The sequence below is a fragment of the Pinus tabuliformis genome, chromosome X (assembly GCF_031772625.1).
Source record: "Pinus tabuliformis cultivar Carrire ecotype Pingquan chromosome X, CPIR1, whole genome shotgun sequence".
Lineage (NCBI taxonomy): Eukaryota > Viridiplantae > Streptophyta > Pinopsida > Pinales > Pinaceae > Pinus > Pinus tabuliformis.
Genome location: NC_142308.1, coordinates 503,989,220 through 503,995,219, shown reverse-complemented (window position 1 = coordinate 503,995,219; position 6,000 = coordinate 503,989,220). Strand labels below are relative to the sequence as shown.

The 6,000-nt window shown below is 40.0% G+C and overlaps 1 pseudogene; it reads left to right on the top strand.

Annotated features, from left to right (window-relative positions):
- Positions 1-580: 580 nt before the first annotated feature.
- LOC149140890 (uncharacterized) overlaps positions 581-6,000 on the top strand; it is a 33,496-nt pseudogene continuing 28,076 nt past the window's right edge.

Here is a 6,000-nt window from a genome sequence, read left to right as displayed (position 1 = left end):
TGTGGATTAAAACATAACCATAGTTCCCTTGACTGGATCGACAAAATACCATGGACCGAAAATGATCGTGCCCAAAACCATCTGCGAAATCCATGCACGAAACCATAGGTAGGTCCAACCACCTAATATAGGGTCCAATTTTTTTTTTCCCGGGGCACTGCCCCAGACCCCATAGAGGGGGGAGGTAACAAGGGCAGTCTCTACCACCCCTGTGACACTCCCACTGCACCCGGCACAAAGAATTGGGGGCTCTGCCCCGTCACTAACCCCCTAGGTTAACTAATGGGGCTAGTCGCGGAAAGAATATAACACAACCCAACATTTTGCTGTATCAATTTTTTGTGTACACATTTCCTGTATCAGAAAACAATTCATTGTTCTATTTTTAATTGGAATTTGTTCTTTAAAATATAAATAGCTAACTAGAGCTATAGATTCAGTTTCCTAAGAACACAAGCCATATCGTAGTTCCAAATTTCTCTTTTGATGTTGAGGTTATGAAATTTTTAAATTCAAGATACAATATATTCCTTTCATGGATACTAAATACTGGTCATTCTGCTTGGCTTCATGAAACCAAATAACATCAAAGTCTGGTTCAAATTCTGGAGGCACTAAGCAAGTTATAACAGAGGCCAGCTTCCATGAAAACTTTGGGACTACATATTTAGTGTCCTACATTCAGCATCTGAACACCAAGGGTGGCTTCCCTCCACTACATAAAAGCAATTACTGCTCAGAAAAATTACCACTCATAGTTCCCTTTGAAGTAGAATTCTGGTTTTACATGCAGGACAAGATAACTCCCTTGGCACCTTCTGTCATTGTAGTGCCAACCTCTGATCATGTAGTGGTGGAGGGATTCTTTTACAAAGGCATGATAGACTACTCTAATGGTGGCTCTCAATGGCAGAGGAATAATATGCATGAAAAACTATACCTTGTGCATGGAGGAGATGAAGTTGGATCCTTCTACATGTCAAACAAGCCTGATAGCCATGGTGGATATTCTCCTTGGAGACCTATAATCCCAATGGTTGGAAATATTATTGGACACCCTGTTAAAGTCAATGATGATTCTATTCAATGGTCTCTATTCAAAATCGCCAGGAGTAATGGAAATGTGTATGCTTTTTTGTTGATATATTTGATTTCAGTGGTTTTTTTAGTTCTTTTACCAAAATTTATCCCTATGAAACTCATGCCATTCTAGTGGTGTAAGGCCACACCATTCATAAAATGATTAATATTGTTGAGCTCAACAATGAACCAATAATTCCACACATTTCAATAATATTTTTATGGAATCTGTTAGCGCTTGGAATTCACCTAGGCTGAGATAGACAAACTCTCAAGGCTACATCAAACCATTTCACCTCGTAGCTAGCCCTACGAGGTATGAGAAGGCTCTCTCGGGTCAGATTTGATAGATCTTATGATATGATTAGGCTGACCAAATAGGAACAAAGATTTTAGGCTAGTAAATGGATAGGGGGTTTGATTTGGTGATTTTTGGGGGTTTTGGTGGCAATTGGTGGAAGTGCAATTCAAGGTGCGGGGATTGAGCACAGTTTTCACAGGGGGATCTAAGGGGCAAGGTAGGAATGAGTGCTGATGCCTTAATCTGAGATGGATGATCAGAGATGATAGAGGAGAAGCTAAAGAGGGCAAACACACAATTCGAATCCTCTCTAGACAGTAGAAAACATTAAAATTGAACAAACTAAAAAGCTGAGCATGTCAAAACATGAGTTCAAACTTTACCACTTCATCTGTCCAATTTAGAAGCATAAGAGAGATGTGAAACACATAAACAAACTTACAAGAACATGTAGAGAACACACCATCAACAATCAGATCCACAAGAATCCTCAAAGATGTCTGTAAAACCCTGGCTTTCCTTGCCTTCAATTGCAGAAATAGATGCACAATATACAATAAAGCTTCCTTACACAAGAGTCCAACCATGAAAATGAGAAGGAGAGAGCATAATATAGACCATCTAGACCATCTAACTCCTTTCCCCACCTCTAGGGGTCGAGCTCAGCTTTCTAGGAGCAGTTTGAACTAATTCTAAACTAAGAACTAGAAAATAGGCAGCCTAACAACTTGCCTCTATTACTTAGCTAACTCATCCATGCATTAATTTTTCACTTTTTACATCATGGAAGCTTCTAGAAGGGTAAAGAAAGATAAAAACTACCAAAGTGCCATGAAAATATTACATTTATCCTTCATCTACAAGTAAAAATAGTCAACCATAGTCAAAACAGTGTTTTTTGACCAAAAATGTGAATTCTGGCAAATCTGGAAGTTCTGGTCGTGCCCCTGGAAGTTCTGGTCGCGCCCCTTCACAGCTGTTTTTGAGTGGGTTCCACTGGTCCAAATCAGGTGCAAGATGGTTCATTGGAAAGCTTGGTCTGTCTACTTTCCATCCCAAGTGGAATTTCGGGATTTGGAGTTGATTTGACCCCTCAAACGTTGATTCTCCCAAGGTCACTTTCTACAACTCAAAAAGTGGGCAGAAAGTCATTTTTTAGGTGTATTTTGAGCTTTTGGAGGCTCAAAACTCAAAATCAGGCTTCTCCCAAGTATTGGTAATTTTTCTTTTTGAATTCCCTTTCCAAAAATGCCAAGTTTTCAAAATTCCGAGCAGCCCTTCAAACTGGTCTCACCCGGGGTGAGACCAGTTCTTGGGAAAAACCTGTAAATTGCACAAAAAATTCACAAATGACAAAATTTTCTCCAAATTTCTTGAAATTTGGGCTGGGAGTCCCCAATCAAGTACCATGCTGAGTCAAAGAGGCTTTGGCCAAATTTTGGAGTGGATCGGGCGTTTTCCTTCGTTTTTGTGCTTTGGCCAACCGTCCTTGGAGCACCTTTGTTCTCGCCGGTATTTTTGACATTTCTCTCAAACCATGACACCTGTGTAAAAAGTGAAAGAGGATTTTATTCCTTGGCATGTTGTGGACAAAAACCTCTCTCAGTTTTGCAAAATTCATCTTTGATTGCTCTGGAACATCATTTGAGTGCGACTTGTCCCGATGTGTGAAGCAAGGAATTTTGTCGAAATGGAGCGAGATGAAGGGGATAGGGGGCTTCTAAATTCTTGGGGAAATTTTTGGGAGTGGGGAAGGATGTTAGGAAACAGGGGAAAGTGGAATCTCAGTGATTGAGTGAGGGGAAGGGTCGAAAAGGGCAAAACACAGGCCAAACCTAGAAAATTGCCAGATTGTAGCTAGAAACTAGGGTTTGTGCAAAAATGAGGAATTTGGCGGATCTAAGGGATGGGAAGTGTTTGATAAGGTACTTTAAGGATAGGGGAAGGTGTATGAACATCAGGAAACAAGTTTTGCCGGTGATTTGACCATCCAAGAAAAATTGCCTTCAAAACCCTAGGAGAGGGAAATGACCTTGCCTGGGCGGCAACTGAAGCATGAACAAGGTGTAAAATGACTCATTTGACACTGACATGATAATGACAACCCTATGAATGATGATAAACTCAGCTGAATGATGACATGGACTGACATTTGGGCAAACCCTAGACCTAATGCCTAGTGACCAAATTTTGCTTGAAAACTCTTTGAAATGACAAAATTTGACCTTGACACTTCAAAATCACTATGTAAGAGCACATTTGATCACTGGAGGAAGGCTGTAAAGACTGACACTAACATTGGCTCCAATGGGGATGGTAGCTCCTTGGAGGTGCCAAGAACCTTAGACCTCTGGGAGAGCAGACCAGTGCTTTATTCATTGGGCAATGGAGTCATTATTTCGGCAAACGACACAAGACTTTGACTCATTTATTGAATGAAAACTTGACTGAAAACTAACTGAAACTTAACTGGAACTTGACTCAAACCGACTCGATGGCAAACTGAAATAACTTGAAAAAACTCACTCAACAAACCAAACACAAATGACTCATGACTGACTTAACTAAAACAAGAGAAGGGCAGCAGTCCATCAAGATTTGAAATCATGATGACAACCACCTGTGTTTCTTACAAGACAAAATACCATCAAACTATATCAAAATGCCAATGCAACCAATCAAGCAAATGCCTTCTTGACTGATTCTCCCAATCAGATCTCATGATCAACAATAGATACTGGTAACCGGGCATCCAAAAACATAGCTGACCATGATCTCCTTCATCACTGAAGACTGCAATAAACACTATCACTGCTGGCTGCAACAAACTTGCTAGAGGATCGTGAAAAACATGAAGATTGGACATTGCCATCTCCTGCTGAAAGAACAAGGTTTCCTTTTCTTCAAATTCTGATCTACTTTCATCATGTGCTTCGATAAAAGTATGCTCATGGGCTTCAAAAAATTCTGAACAAGTAGATGAGCAGATCTCTTCTTGGAAAAACATTTCAGCACATGAAACATATGAAGAATCTGAAAGGTAATCCTGTATGCTATAATCTTCGGTGGTCAGACAATATGGTAGGTGATCTTCATATGATATGACAGCCGGATTCTCATTACATTCTTCAATCATAAGGAAAGAAACTTCAGCTGATTCTTGAGGTGCAAAAATGACATTTCTATCATCTACCATAAATTCATCCAAAGGAACTGTTTCACTTACTTGAATGAAGATCTCATCTTGATTTTCATGAACTGACTGAATTACCTCCTCATGTAGGCTTTGCATGCTGTCTTCTTCTGTGGGCAGATCTGAAATGAGCTCTTCTCTTTCACCATCTTCAGCCATATAACAAATTTCAACCTGCTGATCTATAAAGCTGCTTACAAGACTGTCATCCTTTTCAGAAGAGGAAGAAGGTCCACCATCATCTTCTTGACCATGTGTGCACTGCAAATCTGCATTAACTTGAGCTGGAGCAAGACCTCTCAAGAGCTGATCTATCTCCTCTTCGGACAAAGGAGATAATGCCTTTTGTTTTCTTCTGCTCAAACAGTGATTGTCTTCATTGATTTCAAGTGAAGGAGTATACAGATTTTCCTCATACTGCTGATCCATTTCATGCAATTTCTGTTGATTGTCAAGAGGCGAAATTTTTTCATTTTCCACCATACTAAGATCTTGGTCCTGCTGCAAATTTTCATGATCGTCTCTATGGGAATCCTCTAGGTTCTCTTCATGTTGCTGAAATGGATTCTCATACAAAGCCTCCATGATCTCAACATCCATAAAATTATCATCTTCATAAAACTTCTCAAGGCTTTCAATAAAACTATAAGCATGCTTGCAACAGTCATGAACCAAATTTAATGATGGATAAGATGCTTGATATCTTTCAATGAACAAGACATGAAAATCCTTCAAACAATAAATACAAGCAGGCGGCAAACTTTCATACCATGATTGAGCTTTACCTTCCAGAGTGGCCAAGAATATCTTCATCAAGCAATCTTCCGGAAAATCCACCTTCAACTTGCGAATATGCATATGAAATCTGATTAGATGAAGAGCAGCATCTTTCTTACCATCATCATTAAATATAGGCAGATTCCTTGACCAATCTACCTTTGGAATTTTATTCGGAAAACCTGGGATGTGATCTCGGCTCAGGGGAGCATATCTTCTTGCAATCCGATCCATCTTGAAAATCTCAAAGCTACTGATCTTCCTGCAGTGAAGTCACCATGAAGCACAGGTTGCTGGATTCTTCAGTGAAAGGAGTCGCCAGTGAATGATTTCAGCCTTTCAAGTGTCTGATCGTTGTCCACTATCAACAATCAGATCTAAACTTGATACATGTACTGGGGTAAAGAGTCAATGAAGCGCTACGTTCACAAGCTCACGGAGATAGACTGAAGCAGCTTTTATCTACTTGCGCTGATGTAAAACAAGAGCGTTTTCGAAGGCTTCTAGCGTAACTTCAGGCTCCGTCTAAGACTTATGAGACAAACACATCAACCCATAAACAAGTTTGTTCTCCCCAGTATGGTCGCCAATATGTTAGCGCTTGGAATTCACCTAGGCTGAGATAGACAAACTCTCAAGGCTACATCAA